General features: G+C 43.8%; 1 protein-coding gene across 1 annotated transcript in view; it reads right to left on the bottom strand.

Moving 5' to 3' along the window:
- Positions 1 to 13588, bottom strand: part of rassf3 (Ras association domain family member 3) — a 41962-nt gene that overhangs the window by 11309 nt on the left and 17065 nt on the right. The window lies entirely within an intron of this gene.

The raw sequence follows: 13588 nt of genomic DNA on the forward strand, positions 1-13588 counted from the left end.
ATCTCTGCAGCACTTAATACTGTGAATGCCATTCAATAACCAACATAGTCCATTTAGTATAACCACTAATCTCTTCATTTACACCTGGGTGGCTTCCAGAGCGACAAAGCTCCGACAGGTACCGGTCTCATTGTATTCTCGTCTCTCTGATCGGTATCAATTTTCAGTAAATACCTCAGTTTTTCTTCAGAAGACAGAAGACGAGAGGAAGAAAATCACGCTATTGTCTTTGCAAACAGAGAAATCAAACCTGCAGAATAAACCAGACGGACCACATGGAGACGGGGCTGCGTTCAGCGACGTGACGTCTTCCAAACTGGACTGACTGTATATGTCAAGTGTGGTTCAGTAGGTTCAACATGGAAACACAGACAGCAGAGGAAAAGGACACACAAGCAATGGTTCAACTCTTTGGAGGAGACCACAAGGAGTCGGTTTGGAGGAGACCACCCAGAAGAATTAGCTCCATCGTCTAGACCTTTATCGAGACCGAGGAGGAGGTGGAAGGTGGAGGAATGAACAAAGATGGAGGAGCAAGAGGAGGCGGCAGGAGAAGAAGGAGATTAAGAGTAAGAAGGGGAGGTTGAAGAATGAGGGTGAGGAAGGAGATAGATGTGAAGATGAAGGACACAGGTGAGACAAACAAGAAAAGAAACAATTTATTGAAACCTTGTCTACAAACTTCCTGTTTAATATTCTATATTTATCTTGAACTTTGATAAATACCACATTAAAAACACGACACAGTTGCCGTACGACCACTTTGATTGTCGGCTCACACTGGAGCTGCTGTCAGCTGCCTGCTGGGAAACACTCCCACTAGCATGAAAAATGGGTTTCATTAGAACAGCTAGATACTGGGGGGGGGGGGGGGGTTACTGTTCGGCCTGGGCTCACACACGCCTTACAGAGATATCCAATACACACAGTTCATGTATGATTAACAGCTCCTGGTGTCACGATTGCAAAATACTGAGTACAAGGTGAAAGAAACGGCCCTTTGTACAGGTTGTACGTTCGCTATCCCAAGAAGAGTTGAGCAACAGATTCACAGAAGTGTGTACTTCGGTGTATGGGAGTGTGAGTGTGCAGTGAGTGTGTGTAGTGAGTAAGCATGTGTGGGCTGAGATTATGAAACTTCAGGGTTATAGACAGCAAAGGCGGTGAGAGAAGAGAGGAGTGTGCGCTCCAGGAGGATGAGCCAACACCGAGCCAGACTTCCTCTGGAGAGCGTGAGTCGACTGGCAGCTGCACACATCAGGACACATGTGGGGCTGCGTGTTTTTCCAGATTAATGAATGAATGTCGGAGTAACAGTCCCACACCCCAAAAGATATTTAATTTACAACTAAATAAAAGAGACAAAGAGCAAATTATCACATTTGTCTTTTCTGTCACAACTAATAATTTGATTTATCGGTTCACAGAAATATTAAAATCGGCATTCCAAATGACCAAAAAGCCCCATTTGCATTGGTGCGTGTGTATACTGTCACAACCTAAGATGAGGAACCCCTTAAAAGGTCATGTGTTGTAAAACGTTTAACTACAACACTTAGGACACGTCATGAACTTTTAAAGAAACGGTTGAAGCCACAATAACACTCGACATAATTCCAAGAAACGCGACCGAAGAAAAGCAAAAACACAACAAACACAACGCCCGTAATCAAGGATAATGAAAGCAAAGTTCAGAGGAGACACGGTGAGTCGGGGCCTGAAGCAACGGAACCAGGAGCCAGTCAGCGTCACATCATCTACAATCACATCATACATCTTGAAATTAAATAGTTGTATATTCAAGATCTCATTTTAAGAGTTGATAATTTCTCCTGTACAGTCAGCGGGTATTCATAGCTCATGTGAACAAGTAGAAATGAGTTTTAAATTACATTCCGTGGTATCACAGTCACTACTGTGGTATAATGGACACAATGGGGATGTGAAAGGCAGGAGTGTCTGTGGGGGAACTGATAATGGAAACCAGGGAAACAATACCTGTGAGATGTGAGCGATCGTGACTGTGGTGTCACTCGACTGTCGGACCGAAACCCTTCACTTCAGCAACAGTGGAAAATCCCTTTATCAGAGCATGAATGAGGCCTCCACACACACACACACACACAACAACACACAACAACAACACACATAAGCCCACATGACTCCGGCCAAAACACAAAGCGAGTGATGCATGTATTCAACCGCCGTGCCCAAATCCTAATGTTCAAAACCACAACACACACACACACACATCAACAGAGCGATCAGACACGGCATTCAAAACCAACAGAGCTTTGGAGATTTGTAGATGCACGAGTGTGTGTGTGTGTGTGTGTGTGTGTGTGTGTATTGTTGCTTCATTCAAAGTGTCACATGAAAAACAATTGACACATTGACAAACAATGACACACAGGGTGATGGGCTGTTTGCACGCAGGTCTGTGAGTCCATCATTACTGTAAAGTAAACCCAACATTAGGCATGTGATGGTGTGATTGGGGGGGGGGGGAACGGAGGGCGATTCACTCCTAAACCAATAACAGTCTAATGTTCTTTTATGACGCATAAAATTGATTTAATAGTAGTTTAACTGCGTCTGATTATCAGAATGTCAAACTTTGTGGAATGAACGTCTAGTGAGATTCAGAGATAGATACCATCAAGCATATCTACATAATGCTTCAGCCATGCCTGTTAGCTTAGCTTAGCATAAAGACTGGAAACGGGGGGAAACAGCTAGCCTGGCACTGTCTGAAGGTAACCAAAATACTAGCTCACTAAATAACGTGATATATTATATTTGTACAGATGCAATTTTTTATTCAACTTCCCGTTACATCGGATAAAATAGATCCACAATAACTTAATATAAGCCAATATGTCTTTTTTATTTCTATGTTAAATTGAGGGGTAACGTTGCTCACGCAGAGAAAACACAATCTCTCTCACCGAATACGGCCCTGAAGGAAAACACCAACACACCCGTTCTGTGAACCTGCCGTCGTTCATCATCATTTGACTCTCACTTTCTCCTCTGCACATCAAAGAAAGCAGCGACCGCCTCAAAGTGCACTGCGGTCTGGCGATAATGGCGAGCACCGGAGATCACAGCCGACCCAAACTGCTCCCAGATGAGCCTGCATGCTGGTATGTGACAGAACAGCTTACAGTGCGCGGCGGGCAGACATCAACCGACGTACGCTTCATTACCGGGTGTGCAAACACGGAGAAGGCTGGGCAGGAAGTCCCACTCGCTCAGAGACAAGCAGGTTTAAATGACTACACATTTTCAACTGCAAAACCAGTTTAAACTAAGAGTCGGTTGACAGGGTCACGTTTTGATCTACTGCTTTTTCTAAAGAGTGAGATTATTTTCCAATATATTGAAATAAAAACATACTGTAGAGCAATATAAAGATAAATAAAGAAGGAATCGATGACCCCTGCTTCTTTAAATAACCTTGAACCGCATGATCAAGGACTGTCTGCCGCTACTGGTGAAAAGTAAAAACACGTGTGTCCCCGTGGAGGGCGACATCTGACATCTGCTGCCCGGTGACCTTGAAATATGATGCTACAGGTGGTCAGTTCCTCCACAGAGAGGTGAGACCGAGTTGGGTGAAGGAGAAGAACAGTGGGGCGGGGGTTCAGGACCACTTCACCACCTGTTCAGAGAAGTTTGGACGAGAACCAGACAGTACAGGGTGTGTTTGAAGCAGCTGGTTGTTTAATTCATCGCTGGTGACAAGGTCCATGAGCTGTGACCATGCACACGAGTATACGACTGGGTAGAACACACTGTAGGCTGCAGCTGAACAATGTCAACACTTATTATGTGTGACCAAGAGGAATATTCACACTTGAGAAACTGGAACCACTGAATATTTGGCATTTAAGCTTAAAAACAAATCACTAACTCTACTTCTCCAGTTCCTGCTTCTCAAGACGAAACCTGCTGCAATAATTGGTCAAATTATTTTTCAAGAAAAGATGCCAAACAATCGCAGGCTGCAGCTTCTGATTGGTCCACAGATCAGGTTGATGTGGGGTTAATGAATGTCCCCATTCAAATAATAAGTCATCTATCAGAAGTGCTTGCTTAAGTTTATATCCATCTTATCTGCATATAATGTTTATCTATACACTTTCCCTTCTCCACTTTTCTTTCTAAAACACACAAACACCTCATTTTCTCCATGACGCAGGTGTCTACTTTAAAAAGCAGATTTATCTTATTATATAACACAGCCCACTGCTGTAATGGAGGGGTGTGTGTGTGTGTGTGTGTGTGTGTGTGCGTGTGTGTGCGCATGAGTTTCCAGGCATAAAGGCACTCGGGTTCTGTTTGAACAGATAGCGAGGGCCGCACAGTTTAGAACAATTCCACTCGTGTTTCCTTTGGAAAAGCTGAGCGCTGGAGACGGGAGAGTCTCATAAAAACGCTTTATGTAACCTGCAGACGGTCAACACAGACTGTAACACACACACACACACACACACACACACACACACACACACACACACACACACACACACACACACACACACACACACACACACACACACACACACACACACACACACACACACACACACACACACACACACACACACACACTTTAATTCTGTACTTTTGACCTGATCCTCTATTGCTAAGAAATTACAGAGCAGTATAGTGGACGGGGGGGCCTTGTACACTTTACACATCTTTTAAACTTTGACTGAATTGTGTGAAAGTTCCTGAAGCTACATTGAGCGCACTAAGGGACACAAAGAACGAAAATGAAAGTCGGACAGACGGTGTGTTTGTTGGCAGGTCGGGGCAAAGTCCATCCACAGCGATATCAAACCTCGAGCAAAACCTTCCAACACCAGGCTGGATGGATTTCTCTACACAACGACAGACACACATTCATTAAATGAGCTCTTAAAAGAACAAAACCCACCATTGTTGATGTTCTGTTTTAAATAAAGATCTAACGTAACTTTCTAGTCGCCTACAAGCTTTTAAGCAACTGTTCAAATCGAGTTGCAAAGAGAGCAAAGATCTCTCGACACCAGCTCCTGTGTTTACGGTTGGCATGGCAGTGTTGTGAGTACAAGCTCTGGTAAAGGTTGAGAGCGAGGACTCAAAACACAACTTCCACTCACACGAAGACACACAAACGCACACCCAATCCCTCACAACATGCTTGACCTGCCAGCCGTGACAACCGAGGGAGCTTTAATTACAGACTGAAGACAAGACTCTTGTGAAATCCTCTTTCTTCAGTAACAGATGGACCTAGTGACTCGTGTATTTAAGTATTGTTTAATATTAAATAAAATAAAGTCTTTATTTAGAGCTTTTAAGAGAAGAGCGATGCTTAATGGATCACGAGTTTAATCTGTATCAGACGATGTGGCCTTGTAGTCTTTGGCAAGGTTCAACAGAGGGTGAAGGACGACTGGGCTTCGACTGAAACTTGAACTAATGGGCTTATACCGTAGATACAGTGTCAGACAGGAAGCTGCTGCAAAGCTAAAACTGGGAGCTGGAACCAAATGTTTGCCAGATTATAATTTTAATATCCAGAGATTCAAGCAGCGGGAGCAGGAGCTGTGTGGGCAGAGTGGAACAGAATCAGGTCTCAGGAACAGAAGTGGTTTCAGGATAAGGGAGACGAGATGAGAATAAAGAGGTGTGATGGAATAAAATCTCCAGAATCAAACATGATACACTACTTGTATTGTGGCTCGGCACATGGAGCAGGTACCCACACCGAGGCCTCCTGCTGTGAACCAGTCAAGATACAGTGAACAAACAAACAACAGAACTCGGGTGGCCTCGTGCTGTTGAGAGAACAGGAAAGAGAGCCGAGAACACGACGGGAAGTGACATACAATGGAGGAGAAACAAGGATGATGGGAGGGGATGGAGGGGATGGAGGGGAGAGGAGGAGAACGGGTGAGGCTGGACAGAAGAGGAAGTAAATGAAGGGGGAGAGTGTGAGCGAGGACGGATTTGGATTCACGTGGACAGGAAACAGGGCACGGGATTGGGCATTTTTTCACAATTCAAGGATGTACACTAAGTGGCTGATTCATTTAATTGAAAGTAATAATGAGCAGATTCATCAACAATAAAAAAAACTATTAGTTGTAACCCAGTTAAGGTTTGATTCGAGTTCAGATGAGTTCACTCTTTGGTCACCTGGTCATAACCCCGAGACACACAGTGACAATGGGTCGTTAGAGGTCATTAGGTAACATCGTTGGGTCATTGTTTCCTTCACACTGGTCACAAGAACAAGAACACCAGACAAAGGCTCCGACGGGTTGTTTACATGTGAGATAGGTACAAAGTCTGTAGAATGAGGTGTGTCTCGGCACATAACAAATGAACTGGTGATATCATAACTTACTGCGAGTGCGTGGGAGGGAGAAAGAGAGGGAGAGATAAGATCTGAATCTGTTCTACAGCATTCAGTCTGTCTATAAGTCGCCCTTCAGAGATAAAGAGAAAAACCTGGGTACGTTTTCCCCACAGAAGGTGATTTAGATAAAATCTCAACTGCAGAGAATGATTTCACTTTCAAGTGATTCCAAAGAAGTTCACATTTAGGAAAACACCTAGAGTCTGCTTCTGTTTAGGGTTTCTCACTTAGACTGTCAACAAAGATCGATGACGCATCTCAAATTCCTCCTGTTGCACATAAATTAAGTTTAAATATCCCGGGGTCCGCTTTTGACATCATTTGGAGCCAGAGTCTTCGCAGTAGTGATCATGTAGTGGAGCCACGGTCCAGGTTATAGGTGTTATACTGCAACCAGCCATCAGGGGTTGACCCAGATGATTTGGCATCTTTTGCATAGACTTTACAAAAAGGACAACATGACAGCCCCTCAAAAAGTGAGGCCAAAGCACCTTGAGTGATGACTGACAAGTGGTACTGGCTCGTGATAGGTCGAGTGCCTCGTCCCGCCGCTCCAACCGCTGATCGCTACTGTGCAAACTCCGGCTTCAAATCGATGTCATTGGCCCAAGTTGGCAGCAGTGAAAGTTCCTGACTTGTCTTGTATAAAACTGACTTGACACGACACGATGCAATGTACTTTAGAAACAAACACCAAGGGGCTGCCGGGCGTAGTCAGGTAGGAACACCACACCATAAATCTATCAGGTGTGATAGGTGGGAGCGAGCAGTCAACAAACAACCCCACGCCTCAGCCCGTTACCGCACTGTGATGTCAGTGCATGCGAGAGGCAAACACTGAAGAGTGAGGAAACAGGACAGATGGTCAACACACACAGCTCACTGTGCGATGAGGAAACACCATTTCCTGTTCTAGACTGACATGTCTATTTCTGATCTGCACCAGGTTAACGGAAAACTCTTAAGTGAGATTTTGCGTGTGTGTGTGTGTTTATCTCTCAATGAATTAGCCCTGAACACTAATTCAATAACCCTGGTGCCCTGTCCTGTGTGTTCACTCACTGCATGGTGGACTCTCTTAATAAGAGTCCAGTTTAAAATAAGTAAATGTATGTAAATTATGTTTATTAAGGTCAGCAGACGCGTGTCTGGTGCAACATGGAAGAGAGCTTCCATCATCTCGTCTGGGAGAAGATGAATATGCCTCATAGTCGGCTTACAGTCTGTGACGATGATTTGAAATGAAGATGAGCTGCAGCTTTGGCCGTTCACTGTGTGTGTCTCTGTGTGTGTGTGTGTGTGTGTGTGTGTACTGGGGGTTGGGTGGGATTACCCCAGAGTGTTTTTTTTTCGTGAGAAACAGACACACTGGTCAGCGTGACATTTACATACAGAAACACTATTCAGCCACAGAAAAGGCAGTTGGGGGGGGTCGGGAATGTGTGTGTCTTTGTGAGTGTGTTTGTGTGTCTATGTGTGCGTTAATGTGGAGTGGATATAAACCCTGCCTCGGTCTGCAGATAAATCCTCTTCAGACCAGACATCTCATTTCCCTGTTTGACCGTCCACCATGTCGGTCTTTGTCCTCCTCTCTGTTTGTCCTCCCTCTCCCTGTTTAAACTGCAGCTTATTAAACTTCACTCTCTCACTCAGACTTCAGCCTGACACCTTGATTAAAGATCATGAATGAGCTGGTTGTTGGTGGAGCACCTCACAACACCAACTTCTGGATTTTCTATTTTATACCAAGACACATGAATGCACCAGTGTTTTCAGCGAGTTCACACTTACAATGGCTTTTTCTATGCACCTTTTAAAAAAAGGCAAAAATCAAGTTGCATCTCTTTCCCAGTGGGTGAACTGGTGTTCGCTCGTGTAAATATCTCTGTTTAATTTGAAGTATACTCATTGGTGAACATAAACACACATCAACTCTCACGATAACCTATTTTTCTGATCCACAACCAGTGATTTCACGCAGCTGCCCCACACATTTCCCCCCAAAAGGACGTGTCCCCTGTCCAGTGGTAATTACCGTCGGCATGCGGGAAACCACCAGGCTGCTTCCAGTTCCCCGCTCCAGGTCCGGAGTACAAGACACCACAGCTCACACCCTCTCTCGCCGCCATGTATGGGCCACATTGTACATCCACTCCACACACACACACACAAACACACTAACAGACACACAAACACACACTGCCACGAGGAATGAGGACCAGTGTTAAATGCCCGTCATGGAGAAGTGAAGGGGTCACGCCACGGGACACTGAAGGATCACTGCTGGAGAAACCCAAGTCACTCACACACAGACAGACACACACACACACACTGAGTGGGCAGAGAAGAAGAATAGCTCGATTCTATTCCAGTGCGCAGGGTCTCGGAAGCGTGGAACAAACCAGCTGTGTTTGAAACACTGAGCGTGTGTGCGAATGCTTCTGTGCGAGCGAGAGACACTTGAACACAGTCGTGGAGCAGAAGTTAGTCCAGCACCTCCGGACTGACCTCGCTCTGTGACTGTAACTCAATCCAACGTATGACCCACGGTCTACGGTTAAAGAGATATTATTTAAGGTTGTTTAAAAAGGTTCAGTGTGTAGAATTGAGTGACACCTTGTAGTGAAGTGGCATGTTGCAGCTGAACACCACCCCCCCCTTCCAAACATGAAGAAGAACCTGTGGTAAACTTCAGTTGTAATAAAAACTCAAAAAAAAGGTTTAGTTTGTCCAGTTTGGGCTACTGTAAAAAAAAAAAACATGGCTGCCTCCATAGAGAGGACCCGCTCCTGATGTAAATATAAAATATGTAAATATAGAGAGATCATTCTTTGGGTAAAGAAAACAACAATTTGTACAATTTAGATGAAACAAACCAGTAAAAACTTCACTAGGATTATTTTAAAAATGATATTTCTACCAATAGATCCTTTTGATTATTACTGTACAGGTTTATTTTTACTTTATTTAGTTATTTGTAAATATAAAACAGAGTGTGGGGGGGAGGGGGGTGTCCAGTATTATATTCCGTCATAGGGCCCAACCCTTGTAGCAGCGGCCCTGCCACTGGCTCTGAGAACAGGTGAGCCAATCAAAACGTGACAATTTCATTTAATTGGCTGCAGGTTTTTAAATCTAAACAAAAGCCGAATTAAAGTAAGACACTAGATCTTTGCAAAGGGACAACAGTTGATTACTATTTCATTTTTGTTTTTTTTAGCGAGCGTTGGTTTTCCCACACATTGTTTTTGAATGAAGTTGTGAATGAGACACTTCTGCGGATAAACCAATGAAACGAATGAAACGAATGAAACGAACCCTCCGAACCTTGTTCACGGACACTTTCCCGGAGGGTTTCCTGAAGAACGACGTCCTGGCCGTGAAGAAGTACTCCTCCGAGTCCTCCTCCAAGCTGCTGTAGCCGCTGCTCATCGTGCTAGTCCACGTCATTTGCTGTGGGGGTGGGGGGTGGGGGTGTGGGGGGGGAGAAACTCCACTCGAACTCGGCTGCGTCAAAAACCAAACAACACTGGAGACCGGAGACCTCCGGATGTTCGCCCGGAGCAGCTGTTCGCTAACCGGGATGATTTCCTGCTTCCAACCGCTGCTGCTCCGTCACGCACGCGACTCTTCGTCCATTCAAACTCCGCTAAACTCCCCTGAACGCCTCCGCTCTGCGCAGTGACGTGTCCCCGCGTGTCCGACGGGTTTCAATCGAGCGTTAATTCCGACAAATTTAACGAATAAAATCCAGAGTGACGCTCCACGTTCGCGTCTCGTGCGCCGCCGCCCGTCAGTGTTTAGTCTTTAACTTCTACGGCTGGCTACAGCGCGGCCCCGCCCACTACGAGCGGCCGCCTCCAGGCCACCAATCACACGCCCGGTGGTTAGGGTTAGCCCCGCCCGGTACAACTTGACAGCCAATCAGCGCCTTCGTGGCTCAGTTTGAGGAGAGCTGAGGGAAGTCTGAGCTGCAGGTGATTAAATTAAATTAAATTAAATTAAATACAAATATATTAAATAAATTAAAAAATAAGATGAAATAAAATAAATATAATATGCAATAATAAAATAATTGTAACTAAATAAAATAGATTAAAAAAACAATAAATAAAAACAAATAATGTCAAATAAAATTAAATATAATTAAATAAATAATATGAAATAAAATAAAATAAAATACAATAAATGAAATAAAAGGAATACAATTTAATTATACAATTTCATTAAAAATAAGATGAAATACTACAAAATAGACTATAATAAAATAACCATACCTCTATCTAAACTTCAAACCATATACTACCATAATTCTATTATTTTACACAGTAATATGCATTTTATTTACATTATTTTAGTCCTTCAATTTAGAATACTTCCATCTTTCTCAGAGCTTTCCTCTCTTTCTCATGCTCTTCATTAGCAGATGGTGTTGTTAATAAATCCTTATTCATAACAGCTGAGCAGACAAAGACTGTGTGAGACCAAACTACTTATATATGATATAATAATACCAGATTTATCCTTTAACAATCAGAACAGCGGTGCTGTATCTCTGGATGTTTCCACTCGGGCTGAAGCACAGAGGAGGTGAAAACTTTACCTCTGAACTTTCCTGACATTTGAAAATGCTCAGAGGCAAAAAATAAGAGTTTGTTTTCTCCTCATCAGCGGCTTCACAGAGATTCCCTCAAAACCTCAGCATACCCAGAACACAAGAACTTGAAAAACACACCACCGACAAGAATATAGGTCGACCACATTCCTAAAATACATGTCAGAGGTCAGTTACAGAGCAGCGACTCTCAGCAGCTGAAAAAAGAGGAAAAACCTGAAACAAAAACAAATAAGCAAAGTGCAGTTTTCCTCTCTGAATGAGATTACTCTGTGAAAACCAGCCGCACCCCCATCAAGGTGTTTGCTAATGGTCAGTTTGTTCTGTGGCCAGTTCCTACAGATGTTTGCTCGGCCTCTAATCCACTCAACAGACCTGAGAACAGGCCTCAGGCAAGAACCTGCCATGTCCACTGTAGCCTCCAATCCAAGTAATCCCCCCCCCCCCCAACTCAACTAGACTCCAACCAACACAACTGTGTTCACCAAAGCTACAGATCTGTTTATCTGACATGTTCCTTTAGACTCTGGTCTTTAGGCTGGATGTTTGCTCTGGACAAAAGGAGCGTCAGGGTGAAATCAGCCAAACCGAAATGAGAAGTCACGTCTGCCTGTGGCGAGGTTTGATTTTACCAAGAGGCAGCGCTCTGGTGCAGCCGGAGAGTCGACCTTTAGCAGAGGGAGAAGTCTGACCTTTTGTGGCAGGAGGAAAAAACCGAGTAATTAAATGTGTTCTTGTGTTTGACCAGAACGGAGCTTGAAGGTCGACACAGATATCTCTGGGGATTGAAACTGGTGATACTGGTATTAAGGGAAGTATGACTACCGAACGACTCCTGGGTGGACTGGTATGAAAACCCGGTGGTATGTTCAGGCAGGCAGCAACCTGACCCACCACTGAGTTTATGTGATCATAAATTGGATCAGAGTTTTTACTCATGTTTTCAGTGGGTGGTGTGAAAGTCTCTGTTATTGCTCCATCACGGGCCAACAACTGGAAGCCATTACTGAGCACTGGGATAATTAAAAGTGTAAGTACCTTCTGTTTTCAACTAATGCTTCTGGGGCTGTTCTACGTCACACAGAATTTATGATTTTTAACATTATACATCAGTGCAGCAGCGAAAAGACCAAGAAACTGAGCAAGGTTCAGCTGCAGGGGGAAATCTACAGTGCACACACACACACACGCACACACACGCACACACACGCACACACACGCACACACACGCACACACACACAGGGCAACAACCAGTGGACTAGTTGGGCGATTTTTAGCCATACAGGCTCTAATTTAAAACCAGCAGGGTTAGAACAGGGACCAAAAATAAAAAAGGGACACATGTGGAACAGCCAAACCTCCATATTATCCTTCATAACACTGCAGTGATCCATCACACACACAAACACACACACACACACACACAAACAAAAATACACTCTGAAAATAACAGATAAGCATGCAGGCCACATTCTTGTCCCTAAACGTCTTTGACATTACTCTTGTCCTCCAGAAAACTGTGATTTAGTGTCTGGATGCTTGTTGGACGACAGCAACATATTCATGATGAATACAAAGTGGACAAAAAGAGATTGTTTTCATATCTGAAGACCACAGAGAAGTCAGGTCTCAGGTATTAATACTGGTTCTATTGATTGTTGGATGACATTGCTCAACGGTTCATTCACTGATGTTTTATCAAATAGTATTCCTGCTGATTAGGTGCCTATAAATAATATAAATCTCTCACTTCGCAAACTCAAAGGCCGAGACTGAGAGGCACACCTTTGACAAACACACACACACACACACACACACACACACACACACACACACACACACACACACACACACACACACACACACACAGTGGTCACTTTGGTCTGGAGCCAGTTGGGTTGTACATTACTGACATACCAGCACCGTCAGCTCCAGACCAACATACACACACTATCATGTAACCCTGAACCTTAACGTAAAGGTGAAAAGTGGACAACAAGTCGCCGAAATGCAAAAGTAACAAACACAAAACTACACACAACAGATAGAAAATCAGGAATTATGTATTTCATACATCAGGAATAAATAAATTCAATACAAAAGGCAGTAGATTCTTCTCAATCATAAGTAATTCTGTAAACTCTCTGTTCTCTTTACTAGTTCAGTACAACGTCCTGCTAAGTTAACATCTTGGAGAAACCCTTGTTCTTACAGTAACTTTAATACAATATTAAAGAAAAGTAAAGGGAGTGATGATACATTCGTGAAATATGTGGTTTGATGATTTAACAAGATGAATAATCTGCAGCTCCGGAGTCACAGTTCCACATTAAATACATTTCAACACTGCAGCAGCTCCTGTTTAAAACCTGGAGGTCAGCAGTGATCTCAGGTCTTCTCTCAGGAGCCGGAGGTTTAACGTTAACGGACTCAAAGGAAGTAAAGCAAAAACTTCTCGTATATTTTATGTACAATTCTGCTCCCGATGTTGCCTTCGATCGTTAATGTTTACGAGAAGAGTCCATTTGAACGCCGCCCCTCTTTGGTATTCACGACC

The sequence above is a fragment of the Hippoglossus hippoglossus genome, chromosome 23 (assembly GCF_009819705.1).
Source record: "Hippoglossus hippoglossus isolate fHipHip1 chromosome 23, fHipHip1.pri, whole genome shotgun sequence".
Lineage (NCBI taxonomy): Eukaryota > Metazoa > Chordata > Actinopteri > Pleuronectiformes > Pleuronectidae > Hippoglossus > Hippoglossus hippoglossus.